We start from the raw sequence: 14712 nt of genomic DNA on the forward strand, positions 1-14712 counted from the left end.
TACCGTGTCACTCCCAGGAGAGACATGTGGCTCACAGTGTGGCGTCCAGTGCCCCCCCCCCGCCCCCTAACTATGCCTTAAAGGTGAAATATTGAAGGCAGAAAGACAGACAATTCCAACAAGAGAGATGGGAGGCATCTAAAGAAACCTGTGTGGCTGCATAAGGAGATTACAGCTGAGCTGAGATTTAAGAAGGGCATATACAAGAAATGGAAGAAAAAGGAAATCACAAAGAAAGAGTATACATGAGTAGCCAACAGTTGCAGGGTGAATGTCAAGTGAGCTAAAGCTCAGAATGAACTCAGGCTTGCAAGAAAGGCTATGCTCTGGTGGGTAGGACCTGGACCAATGGCTTCAAATTACAAGTAAGGAGATTACGAATAAACATTGGGAAGTACTTTCTAATGGTAAGAGCTGCTCAATAGCAGAACGGGCTTGGGCTTCCTTGGGAGATGGTGGACTCTCCCTCCTTGGAGGAATTTAAGCAGAGGCTGGGTGGCCATCTGTCATGGATGCTTTAGTTGAGATTCCTCATTGCAGGGGGATGGACTAGATGATACTTGGAGTCCTTTCCAACTCTACAATTCTATGATTCCGTGATACTTTTTTGCATAGCTTGTTTACTTCTACGCATGCAAAAGTAAGGAATTTCTATACACACACACACCCTTCATCTAAGGCAAACGAGAGATTATCACAGCTCAAGGACACATTCCAGCCAGGCAAAAGCAGTCAAGGAGGGTGTGGAGGAGAGCCAGGGAAGGTGCAGCTTGCTGAAGAGACATGGCCAGAAGCTGGATAAAGAATCTGGAGCACCACATGTGGCTCTTGGACCTTAGAGGTTCCGTACCCCTCAAATGTAAGTTTCTGTAAACTGCTTTGAGGGCCCTTGTTAGCACCAAATGGTGGTTTAGGAATGTAAATACATACTTTCTTATTTATATAAGGTTAAATTTCAGTTGGGAATGAAGATTCTAAGGTCTTTAAGCCAGGTGTATAAATGAAGTTACTAGCCTGCAAAATAATATTTACTAGCCTGCTGGCAAAGGAGAGAAGGAGAGTGCCACCCCTTTTTCCATTAGCCAAGTGTGCATTTCTATTCTGAGTACAGCAAAGGGATAGAGCGCGCCATCTCCTGCCAGCCTGCTCACTTTACCTGCATGCCATTCCATGTTGCTACCAGTTCACTCCACCAAGCCCATGGATACATGTGCAAAGCATGAACTAGACAGTCTCTCAGCTCTCTTCCAATTCTATGCTTTTATAAGTGTGCAATGACCATCATTTCCCATTTATTGTCCCTAATGATGTTGTGGTGGACCATGTATAAGCTGTAAGTCACTTATACTGGCGACTACCTCTAGGAATCACATATTTATGCCCAGAGCTATTCAGACATGCTAAAATTAGTCCGTTAACAGTTTTAGTGTCTTAACCACCACCCACTTAAATTCTAAACAATAGAAGAGAAGTAAATGCTATTGCATTCTCCTGTCTTAAAATATTTACAAGTCCTACAATAAAAATAGTTTCCAAGTAAAGCACTCAATTGGTTCAAACATTTAAGCCATGCTACTCTCATTTGATTAAATCTACCCCAGTCCCAATTTCAATTCAAGTGATTTTTTTAATATTATTTGGGAAAACTTGTCAAGATAGCATGAAAAAAACTAACATGGCAGATTTTCTTTATTTTTTTGCTTTTGTTTACTGAAGATATATATATAAAAGTCAGAGATACTAAATCAGATCTCTCATCAATTTAGGGCAGTAGTAAATCTTCAAAATCAACGTTCTAGAGAAACCATGCTCACTGCTTGCATTGCTTGCACCACCACTACCCCTGCAGAGGCCACAGAAAGAACAGTAAGTGGATGGATGCCATATTGGCCATCCTTTGGACCTCCTAGGAAACTCACCCAACCAAACCTGCTGCTGCCTGGAAGTGGGTTCATGCAGTACAGCTAATCTGAGAGCAGAATGGGATGCAGTGGTGGGTAGCCCAAGGAAGCACCATCAGACCTGGGTGCCTGCCCATAAACCCCAGCATGAAAGACTAGGATGGTGCCAGCAGATTCCAGGAAACTTCTTTGGGAGTGGAGTGATCTGTGAGTTTGTTGGGCCCTGCGTGAGAGCCAGGTGTCTGAAGGAGTGGCAGAAAATAGTTAGAAGAAGGAATTTACATTAGTATTTATTTATTACTGTGTATTAATAGTTTTATTGTGTATTTTTGCAACATAAATGCACTCCCCTCGAGGCCGATGGGAAATTTCCCAATCTGATGAGAAATTTTAGTCCTACTGTAGCCTTTCCAGCCTTGTGCTCTACAGATAGTGGACTACACCTTCCACCATCCCCAAACAATGGCCATGCTGGCTGGGGCTTATTCAAATTTGAGTCCAACAATGTCTGGAGGGCACCAGGTCAAGGCAGGCTGCCCTACAAACCCCCTTTTTTACATCCTTTGATTGTGTGTAAATGCAGTCTTGGCTCATTTCCTTTCTGAAGACAAGGGAAGAAGCTTCAACATACAGGAAACTGGCCCACCCTTAACCTCTGTTGCTTGGGTGGAGCTGTCCCAAGTCCCAAGACTCTGTAGGGAATGAGCAGATTAGGAAAGCAGCCAGGATTCAGTGGAAGAAGGCGGAGGTGGTGGGCAGGCATGGGCTGAATCCAGACAGTCCAGCCAGATTGATGGGAGAAACTTGTTCCTGATCTGCAGGTCACCCTCCCAAGCAGCTTGGCCCTCAGGAAGCAGAGGCAGCCAGCGGCCACTTTTGACTTCACTGACATTTCAATGGCTGGGCTGAACCAGGCAGCTCATAACGGAGGGCAAAGCAGCATCTGAAGGCTGGAGAAGGGAGGGCCCTCTCTCCTTCCTCTGCTGGCCAGGGGAATGCTCCATGACTCACAGATGTCATTGCCTTCCATGTCTGGAAGGGGCTGGTGGAGAAAGCAAAATAAAATAAAATATTTTTTTTGGAGGGGGATAGTTTCATTTGGAATCCTAGCCACCTACCCTAAGCAACAGCAGTCAAGGTGTTCCTAGCTGCAGGGCTATCAAAGGGGGAGTTCTTCTGTCACTCAAAGGGTTGGTCCATCTACCACAGTATTGTCAACACTGACTGGCAGCAGCTCTCGTGGGTTTCAGGCAGGGGTCTCTCCCAGCTCTACCTAGAGATGCTGGAGTTTTATAAGACCTATAAAACTGTGAGTGCCTGGAGGCGGTTGGAGGTTGGATGGCGGCTAACAGATTGAGGTTGAATCCTGACAAGACAGAAGTACTGTTTTTGGGGAACAGGAGGCGGGCAGGTGTGGAGGATTCCCTGGTCCTGAATGGGGTAACTGTGCCCCTGAAGGACCAGGTGCGCAGCCTGGGAGTCATTTTGGACTCACAGCTGTCCATGGAGGCGCAGGTTATCTCTGTGTCCAGGGCAGCTGTCTACCAGCTCCACCTGGTACGCAGGCTAAGACCCTACCTCCCCGCGGACTGTCTCGCCAGAGTGGTGCATGCTCTAGTTATCTCACGCTTGGACTACTGCAACGCGCTCTACGTGGGGCTACCTTTGAAGGTGACCCGGAAACTGCAATTAATCCAGAATGCGGCAGCTAGACTGGTGACTGGGAGTGGCCGCCGGGACCACATAACACCGGTTCTGAGAGATCTGCACTGGCTCCCAGTACGTTTCCGAGCACGATTCAAAGTGTTGGTGCTGACCTTTAAAGCCCTAAACGGCCTCGGTCCTGTATACCTGAAGGAGCGTCTCCACCCCCATCGTTCAGCCCGGACACTGAGATCCAGCGCCGAGGGCCTTCTGGTGGTTCCCTCATTGCGAGAAGTGAGGCTACAGGGAACCAGACAGAGGGCCTTCTCGGTAGTGGCGCCCGCCCTGTGGAACGCCCTCCCATCAGATGTCAAAGAGATAAAGAATTACCTGACATTCAGAAAACATCTTAAGGCAGCCCTGTTCAGGGAAGTTTTTAATATGTAATGCTGTACTGTTTTTAACACTGATTGGGAGCCGCCCAGAGTGGCTGGGGAAACTCAGCCAGATGGGCGGGGTATAAATAATAAATCATTATTATTATTATTATTATTATTATTATTATTATTATTATTATTATTATTATTATTATTACTATGGTCAGGGATGATGGGAGGTATAGTCCAGCAATCTTAGGATGGCCACAGGTGAACCATCCTTCGCCTTACACTAGACTTTTTTAAACATATGTAAATGCACGCCTCTTATTCAATCCATCAATCTCTTTGTTATGGTCCATCTAGCTCTGAATTATCAACATTGGTAGGCAGCAGCTCTCCAGCCTTTCAAGTGGTGAGCATTCTCAGCCCTACCTGGGGATGCTGGCAGGGATTAAACCTGGGACCTTCGGCATGCAAAACAAATCCTCTACCAGTGGAACTTCCTCAAAAGGGTGAATTAACTGGTGGCAGGCCAACAGCACAGCAGTCCCGAGCATGGGGCCAGAAGGGTATCAAGTGCGAATGTAATCTGCATAGCCCCCCTACAACTCCCGATAGATAAAGTCAGAGCTGACAGAAGACTAGCTGCACCAGCAAGAAAGGAGCACAGGAAGCTGCCTTATAACAGATCATGCGACTTAGGTTTGTCCAGGTTCAATTTACAAATCAGTATTTTGGCTTGCCTGGAGGCCCCCCCTCCGCCAGCATGCAGAAACCCATCTCTTGCTTTCGGGCAAGCCCAGCAGATGTTGCAGGAGGGGTGCAAAAGACCACCAAGGCTGCTACTGGATTATACCAAAATCCTAGTGTGAAAAGGCTATAATAACAAATAGCTCAGGCACTTAAGGTCTGAAGCACCTTCAGTGGTTGAATTTCCAGGATGGAAAGCCACATCCTCCCGAAAAGAACAAAAGGCTCTGACCCTTCCCATCCCCCACAAGGCACCAGCCTCAAGCTGGAGGAACAGTGAAAGGGTGTGAAACATTGATATTGTGCCCATTTTCTTGTTTGACCTGCCTGTCACTTCCCTTGGGAAGGTTCAGTGTCCCGTCCCCCCCTTCTTGGGGGAAAGGAAAACGAACTTCGCAATTTAGGCTTGGATTTCAAGGCATGCGACTTGTCTGGCTGGAATACAGGTTTCTAAAAAGAACCCCATGTTGCCAGGGGCTGTTTACCCATTGCCAAGGCAACAGGGGTGATGTCATTGTCTCTCACCATTAAGGCACACAATTATGGCAAGGGCTGTGGAGGACACCAATGCTAACAACAAGCTATCCTAGGGTTCAAGAGCTCAGATGTAAGGCACTCCACAGAGAGTTTTATAAATAAAATAACATAAAATAAAATAAAAGAAAGAAAGCACCTTCTAATACTAAGTGCTGACATAAATGGAGTCGGAATAAAAGCACTGAGAACAAGAGAGCTGGTATGCCATGCTCAGGGAAATGCTGAGATTTGAAGCAGTACAGAACATATATAAATGAATGCCTAAAGGGGGCTTATTATTTATTCTTATTCTTATTTTATTTATTATTTGTTGAATTTATATGCCACCCTATACCCAGAGGTCTCAGGATGGTTCACAGAACAAAATCAAACCACAAATCAAAATAAAATCAACAGCCCAATATTCCCCCCAAACCCCCCCAACACATTTTAAAAGGGCATAGGTTCCAATGAGAATTGAGCAGGCTCAGTAGCCAAAGAATGGAATGGACTGGAAATGCAAAATTAGGATGGGAATGGGCTGGAATAGCCAAAATTATGAGTTCACTGACCCCTTGATAAAGTTTCTATTGTCCCCAACTGAAATTATTAGAAGCATAAATTGAATAAAGTAAAAAAATAATAATCAATATATCACCTATTGTTTATTACCAACCATGATTACAGTGGTACCTCGGGTTAAGAACTTAATTTGTTCTGGAGGTCCATTCTTAACCTGAAACTGCTCTTAACCTGAGGTACCACTTTAGCTAATGGGGCCTCCCGCTGCTGCCGTGCCACCGCGGCGCAATTTCTGTTCTCATCCTGAAGCAAAGTTCTTAACCCAAGGTACTATTTCTGGGTTAGCGGAGTCTGTAACCTGAAGCATCTGTAACCTGAAGCGCCTGTAACTCGAGGTACCACTGTACTAGGATTTGTAATCTGTAAGAAGAAAATAAATAAGCAAAACAAGTGCGGGGGGAATGATACCCTACTTTTAATATTCTCTGATGAGACGGGTGCACCTGGGTGGGCTTTAGTCTCTAGCAAGTTGGGAATTCTGGGCTATAGGTTTGAAATTGTTTAAAAAGTGAAACTCTGAAGCTGTCTACAATTCTTATTTGAAGTAAGAGGAAGAACAAGCAAGTGGTGAAGATGGAGAAATGCTATTGGGTGACAAAGAGAAGGCAGAACTGTTCAACACCTACTTTGCCTCTTGTCTTCACCCAATAGGAACGCAATGCCCAACCTGGTGATAACGTAATAAATGATGTGAGGCAGGAGCTGCGGCCCAAGAGAGGAAAAGAGGTGATAAGGGAACACCTAGCTAATTTAAATGAATTCAAATCTCCAGGCCTAGTAAACTGCACCCAAGGGTACTAAAGGAGCCTGCGGATGTAATCTTAGAACCTCTGTCTATAATCTTTGAGAATTCTTGGAGAACAGGTGAAGTCCCTGCAGACTGAAGGTGGGCAAGTGTTGCCCCCATCTTCAAAAAAGGGGGGGCATCAAATTATCTATGATTCTATGAGCTATGAAGAAAGAAATATGGCCTGAGAATACTGTTATATTGTGGAATCATCTGATTAAATACAGATGTTCCTTAATGGCAAGGCAGATGCCTTCTGTACATGCTCATGCTCTTGATTTCTCATAGTTCCTAATTAAATTTCCCGCATCTAATTAGAGTGCCTGCATTATAACTCAGAAACTTATTTTCCACTGCTGGGAAGAGAAGAAACAGGATGGTGCACCTGCACCAAAAAATCATCATAGTAATGAAACATTTCTCTCCCATATCGGCCTCTACAGCCACAGCAGGCACTGCGACCTACCTATAGTATGACTTCACCCGCAAAAGTGTACTCCTCCATTGTCTACCAAGCAAGATCGATGCCAAGCAACTAGTTTGCATTAGTTAGTACTTGTTTGGATGCCAAGCAACTAGTCTTGAAACTTGTCAGAACCCTGTCTTGAAAATGATGGTTCTGCTGTATAAAGGAATGCCAAATCATATACAAATTGCCTGGAAGTTTTAGTCCTTTTCAAAATCTCAAAGTGTGTATTATTTCTTTCATTTATAGCTATATTTCAGAGCGAGTGGTAGCAAGTATCCTGTGTAAGATTTTGGGCTGTTTTCCACTGAGTTGCAATTACTATTCATGCTGACAAGATCATATATAAGATCAAGATTAATGTTAACCTGGTAGCATTAATTTTGGATTTTTTATTTATTTACTTTTTATTTGGAGTTTATTTAGTAATATCTATTATTTCTGTCACAATTAAATTCCAAAAATCTTGCACCAACTGATATTCCCACCACAAATGATAATATGTACCAAGTTTATTGCAACCCCTCCAACAATTAAATGATATAGTAGAAAACATTTTTGACATTTTGCAAAGGAGTGCAATACCATCTGTGTAGTAATTTTAAGGAATTCACCCCTAGCTATTCTGGAAACAGATTTTAAGGGTCACAATTCCCAAATTTTATTCCAATCCTTGGGAAGAATTTGTGTGCCAACAGCTGGTTCGCATATCTTTCTGTTGTTGTTGTTAATTTTTTTATTCAGTTTCAATAACAATCTTCCAATTAATGACAAATTAAATCAAATCAGTCCAAATTACAATAATAACAATACCACCTATTATACATTCCAATTATAAAATTATTATTGGGGGGTGGGACTTCACATGTTCCAGATGTCTAGAGATAATCATGCTCATTCATGTTTTTGCATTTTCGGCTACTTTTCAAGTTCCAAACTAATATTTTTCAAATTATCCATCCTTATTCTCAGTCTGATCAGTCATTGTTTCTGTGGCTCACATCTTCTGTAGCAAAATTTTTATATTGTTATCCCACAGGAGGCATTCCCCCCCCATCTTATTCTCTGTCCAATTATGTTGGTGTTCAGTTCTCTTATCTCTCCTTTGTTCGTTAAGTTCTCATTAAAGGCACCGGGCTTCATTCCAAAAATAGAGTTTATAAATGGCAAGTCAACAAGTTCTCTCTGATGTCTCTTAATGAGCTGGTGTCCGTATATGTCTGTATATAATGCTGTATTGTGGGGCATGTTTCCCGGCTGTATATTATGTGAGAATTATTTAAATTCCTCCCAGAACAAAAGGACAGCTCCTCCAGGCCCTAGAAGAGCTGGCAGGGATCTAGCGCTCTCCATCCTTCTGTCCATAATTTCTGTCCACGATAATGTATAAAAATAATCCATACAAGCAGATGTATTTTAGAACAAAGTACAGTGGATGCTTGGGTTGTGGATGTGATCCATGTGGGAAGCACATTCGCAACCCGCAGTGCCATGTCTGCGCATGTTGCGATTTGGTCTTCTGCGCATGCGCAACCGCCGAAACCCAGAAGTAACCCATTCCGGTACTTCTGGGTTTCAGCGCGTCCATAACCTGAAAAAACGCAACCTGAAGTGTCTGTAACCCGAGGTATGATTGTACACCCCAAGTCCAATGGAGCTCTTTTCCATTAGAATTCCTCTTTTCTTTTCTTTTTGTAACTGCGCGATAATACTTGCCATTTTGTTTCCATCTTCAGCCTGAGCTGCCATATCTGATCTTATTTTGCCAGCTCTAATTCTCATTAGAGTTCTCTGTTGAAGGCTGTGCATTATACATTCAATTAAAATTTTTGCCTCTTGTGTTTCGTTTAAGTAATTAAATTATTTCTGGCTGAGCTTCGCCAAATCGTGATGTAATATAGCAAGTACGGAAAGATAGCAGTTACTCACCTTAATCCATGTTTCAAGATGAGAGTCTGTTTAAAGTCCAAAATTCAGCATTCAACGACTATATAATTTGTCAGTTTTTTCCTCCTCCATCTGGAACATGCCTTTTTTTTATTTATTTATCCAAATCTTGTTATTTTACAAAACAGGTGTCTCCTGCGTGTAGGAGTGGCTCTGGAGAGTGCCATCAGTGCTGTGCTCTTAGACTCAGCATCCCTGCCACTTGCGGGAATGTAAGAAAGTGAAAGACTTCTGGGAAAAAATATATAATGAATTGAAGAAGATTCTAAAATATACATTTATAAAGAAACCAGAAGTCTTTCTGTTAGGGATATTAGGAAACGAGATAAAAAGAAGAGATGGTAAATTTTTCCAATATGCAGTAACAGCAGCAAGAGTGTTACTGGCCCAGAAATGGAAACAGCAAGAAATACCGACTGTGGAAGAATGGAGAATGAAGTTGTTGGATTATATGGAGCTAGACAAATTGACAGGAAAGATTGGATACTTAAGAGACCAAAAGTTCATCGAGGACTGGGGAAAATTTGTGGAATATCTGGAACATATAAGTGAGGGACAGATAACGCTTACGGGATTTAAAGAAGCACTGTGAAAGACTATGAAATATTGTCTAAAGGGAATAGAAAGAAAGATATAAACAATGTCAATACAAAATTAAGAAATGCGCAACTTAAATTATAACTACGGATGATTTACGGATAAGCTGGAGGAAGTCCTAAAAAGGAATATGTTGTGAAATTTTGATGTGAAACTAATATGTTTTTTGTTTGTTTTTTCTTTTGATGTAAATTAATAAAAAAATCTTTTTTTTAAAAAAGCATCTCTGCCACTTGCACCTTGATGCGAGCCGACAGGTCACGGATGATCTGCAGGTCTGTGAGACAGTCCTCCCCCACCCTGGGGAGTCTGCCAGGATTAATTACCCCCATATCAACCCTGAATTACTGACACGGCTGGGGGCTGTTTGTGTGGGAGGCAGCCATTCCCCACAGCAGGAAACTGGAAGTGGTTTGCATATATTTTAAAGGGGTTCTACATATCCATAAGTTACATTAAGCAGTATAAAACTACCCCAGGCCCTTTTTGACCCCCCTTTCAACTCTTATGTCCTTATTCATCCCCTGCACAGTCCCATGGTGGGAGGGTCAAAACCAATCACTATGGGAAATTGGCTAGCTGGCTTCCTGAACAAGAAAAATCCAGCTAGAAGGTGAAGCTGACACTGCAACATTTTGCTGCAGATATTACTAGTCCATGCCTCATCTAAAACGGGAACTGGAAGTAAACATTCTAGTTCATATTAAAAACATGTGGATTGATCTGTGTCACCAAATGCTCTGCATTTCCTGTTTTGGAAAATCTCTTCAGGACTTGAACAGGAAGCATTCTGTAGTTGTTTTCATACTCTCAAGCAGGGCAGGGATAAACCATCATCACTGACTATCGCTCATGCTGTTTGGGATGATGGGAGTCGAGTCCAACAACATCTGGAGTGCACCAGGTTGGTGAAGGCTAATGCTCTAAACCAGTGGCTCCCAATCAGGCTGTCTGTGTAACCCACCTAGGGGATCCGTAGCACTAACCCACCAACTGTCCAGGACATCCTGTTTTTGAGAGCCATGCTCTTCTCACATGAATATGGCACCCAAAACCACATGAGATCACAGCCAGATGCACATCTTACCCAAGATTGTGGCGACCCAAAACACATGTTTGTCAGCGCTGTGCTCTTTCATGGGTCATGTGACTCACATGGATGCATGGTCCTGAAAACATGTGTCCCAGTTTTGTGCTGGGACATATTGGAGGTTATGGTGGCATCATTCACATAACAAAAACTACCATAGAGATGTCAACACTTTCAAAAGTAGGGAGTCAATGGTTTGGCTTTTGAAAAACAGGGAGTCCGTAATACTTACCTAATTGGGGACCACTGCTCTAAATCATAGCTCTAAACCAATACAACACACATTTTGCAGCCGACAAGTCCCCTGTATCATGATGAAGGACTACCTAGTCTAGCATCCTGTTTTTTTACAGCAACTGACCAGATGCTTCCTAGAATCCCACAAGCAAGGACTGAAAATAGGAGCTTTCTCCCACCCCTTCCAAATACTGCCTGCATCTTCAGTAGGTGGCATACAAGGTACACTGCTTCTTAACTTGGAGGCTCTATTCAGACACCACAGCTAAGAACTACTGACAGACTCTTCCTCCTCCAGGACTTTGCCTCATTCCTCTTTAGATATTTGCCATGGAAAACATTGACAACTCCAGCTCCCATCATCCCCAGTCACCATGGCCAATAGTGAGGGATGATGGGAACTGTAGTCCAACAACATCTGTAGCCCAACAGCCCCATCCCTGCTCTTTAAGGTGGGAAATAAAGCTGCTGTCAACTGGATTTCCACAGCAATTTTTTTTTTAAATGTGTGTAGCAAGAGAACCAAGGATGGGTCAAGTGGCCTCAGGGACACTTGCATTCCAAGATAGGGCAAAGTTAAGGAGTGATTGCAGACAGACGACAGGGGACAATCAAATGACCACAGACAATAAAATTGTGCAATGATTGACTAGAATTTGTGGGTCATCCAACAACTGATTGGCAGTAGATTTGGTAGGGCCAAAGATAACAGGGGAAAGGTTGATAGGACTGGACATCTTTAGCTCGGAAGAAAAGAATTGAGTGGGGAAGGCAAGATAATTGTATTCAAATCTCTGTAAGGTTGTCACATAGAAGACAGCAAAAGTGTGTTGTCTGCTGTGGTGAAGAGCCCACACTAGATATAGTGAGCTTCAGATTCAGGAGGGGAGATTTTCAGTTGAACATTACGTGGCATTTCCTGAAGGTCACAGCTATTCAATAATGGAGCTAGATATGGGTGGGGGTGCATCCTCTGGCTGGAGGTCCTCCAGCAGAAGCTGGAGAATTGCCTGTTTGCTGGGCGGGGGTCCTAGCTGTGGATTTCCAGCTTCAAATAGGAGACTGCCCTAGATGGCGCACTAGGATCACCCTCCAGCTCAATGATTCTATGACTTGTTGACAAAACACATAGCTTAATTGATAGAATCTGGTGTCCCCACTGTTGGGGACAAGCAGCAGAAAGAAAGGGCTATTGCCTTTGCACCCTGTTTGTAGGCTCCCCAGGAGGTACCAGGCTAGCTACTAAGGAAAGCAGAATGGACCTTTGAGGTGTCACATAGCAAAGCTCTTCCAACATTAATGCATATATAGTTGGATTTGATAGCTGTGCACAGAATGTAGGAAGCTGCCTTAAGTGGAGTCGGACCAATGGTCCATCTAGCTTAGTGTTACCTAAGCTGACTGGCCGTGGCTCTCCAGGGTCTCAGACAGGGAATCTTTCCCAGCCTTGCCTGGAGATGCCAGGGATTGACTCTGGGACCTTCTGCATGCAAAGCAGATGCTCTCTCACTGAGCTACAGTCCTTCACTATAATGAATCAGACCATTGATCCACCTAGGTCAGTACTGTCCATGCTGCCTGGCAGCAGCTCTCCAACATTGCAGAACAGGGTCTTCTGCAGCCCCACCTGGAGATGCCAGGGATGAAACACAGATCCTTCCACATGCAAGGTTGATGCTCTGCCATCAAACTACAGTCCTTGTACACAACTGTGCAACACAAAATTAAGTGAAGGGAACCAGGGTTCTCAAATAAGAGATTTTGGCAGGTTGACACAAGTACCTTACTCTCTCTGTACCACTGGGGTAGCCTGGCTTTGGCATGTGCTTCGCTACCATGACCAACTCAAAGGTGGCACTGCAGCTTGGCAGAGACCGGCGGCACAAGGCAGCCAACAGCACTTGCCTGTGAGTGCTCCAATTGGAGAACAGGACGCAAGGGAGAAATGTGCTAAGAGAAATGCACGCTTGGCAAATACACACCGTGATCAACTCCTGCCCAGAAACCTATGTCCCCACTGTGGAAGGACATGTGGATCCAGAATTAGCCTCCAGAGTCACTTATGGGCTCATTGTTAAAACCGTGTTTATGGAAGACAATCTTACTCAGCTACAAGTGATCGCCAAAGAATAAGAAGACCTGATCGTACAAAATTCTGATCTCGGTCTGGCTCAATCTGAAGACAGCTGTGAGTGGCTGCTGGTATCCTTCCTGACTGGTCCACCAGAACCAGTCATAAATCACTCAGACTCAGCCAGGAGATCCAGTGTTAGACAATTCCCAGGCACCTGGCTACTCAGGCACCTAACAGTGCTCAGGATTTGATGCATTTCTGAAGCCTGGCAGTAGAAACATATGGAAGTTTCTTTAGTGTGTGTCATGTGTGCAGCATTCCTGCAAACTGAGTCCAGCCAAAGCCCACACAATGGCAGCAGGAATAGGGAGACACTTGTAAGTGAACTAAAAACAGGCCTTGCATCAACTGAAAGGCTTTTGGGCCAGAGGCCACAACTTCCTACACCTCCCTAAATGGATTTTAGAGGGTGGGAGAAGAACAGACTTTCCTGAAAGAGGACCTCCTTCTTTCTATCACTAACCAAACCATCTTTACCCTCAGGCTCAAGAGAAGTTGAGGAACTAAAGCTGTGGTGATGTACAACTTTTTTTTGCTGTTCTGAGCAGTTCGGCTATTGCAAGAGGGTGGTAGTGGTGTGTGTGAGAGTGTGTAAAGGGAAAGGTTGGAGGCTCATTTCTCCACTGGGAAAAACCCTCAGAAGGCAAAACTCCCTGACAACCCCACCTAGCGAGCTGCATTATAGTGAGTCAGACCTCACTAGGTCAGGTTCATTTAACTCAGTACTGTCTACACTGACCGGTAGTGGCTCTCCAGGGTTTGGGGCAGGGACTTTCCCAGCCCTACCTGAAAATTACAGGGATTCAACCTAGGCTTGGGTCTTCTGCATGAAAGCAATGCTCCAACACTGAGCTCTAATGAAGAAAGGAAAGGCTGAATGTTAAGTAAACCAATTATTACAATCAAGCACAACACAAATATTGTGAAATAAAACAAATACATAACTAGCCAGGATCCTGTGATCTCAAAGTTTCACGTTAAAGTATTCTTGCTGCATTTCTGCAAGATGTACTGTTCAGCAGCGGGGGCGGGGTGCAGGGGTAATTCTGTCCTTACTCTGAATCAGTGTGACTGGAGCACTTAATCACTCCTGACATAGAAAGAGTAGAATAACCTAAGCCTTGAGGAGGCTGTCTGATGTAACTCTGTACTGTGCCAAATGCACCTCCTTCCAGTTAGTGACTTGTGCAGAAGTCAGGGGTTGTTGTGTTTCTGTTTGTAAAGATGCAAGATTGAAGCAGTGCTCCAATTCTCCCTCTCTCTCTGGATCGTGGCCCCAATCCTGTGATCCTGACCATCGAATCAGTAGCTCAGAACTAATTTTAGCTAGTGCTAAACTAAGAGATACATTCTTTGGGAACTGAACTGTCTAGTTAAAGGCAGAAAAAGGAGATGGTGCCCCAAAATGAAGGGAAAGACAGCCAACAGGGCATCTGGGAAGTGGTAATAATAACCCCACAGCCCAGCCTTAGCATCACAGCACATGAAATGTCAGAGGCCAAGGGAGGTCAGGCTTGGACATCTTTATATCCAGAGAGTGTTCTCATTAACATAAGGTTCAGCCTAGCAATCCATCACAGTTTAGATGCAGTGAACTCACCTTTTAAAAGCACTAAAAATGCAACAAACAAACCCCAAACAGCTAGTTTACATCTTTATTTCTACAGTTTTCAAGCAAGTG

At 43.9% G+C, this 14712-nt stretch overlaps 1 protein-coding gene and 1 long non-coding RNA gene across 8 annotated transcripts in view; one reads left to right on the top strand and one right to left on the bottom strand.

Moving 5' to 3' along the window:
• Positions 1-14712, bottom strand: part of RAPGEF1 (Rap guanine nucleotide exchange factor 1) — a 109608-nt gene that overhangs the window by 64482 nt on the left and 30414 nt on the right. The gene's annotated exons all lie outside the window — the stretch shown is intronic.
• Positions 4841-9179, top strand: LOC309361913. The gene is made up of 3 exons (XR_014164698.1): positions 4841-5282; positions 6319-7249; positions 9102-9179. It is a non-coding gene; the product is annotated as an uncharacterized lncRNA (long non-coding RNA).

The sequence above is a fragment of the Podarcis melisellensis genome, assembly GCF_964234715.1.
Source record: "Podarcis melisellensis genome assembly, chromosome: Z".
In the NCBI taxonomy this organism is placed as follows: domain Eukaryota; kingdom Metazoa; phylum Chordata; class Lepidosauria; order Squamata; family Lacertidae; genus Podarcis; species Podarcis melisellensis.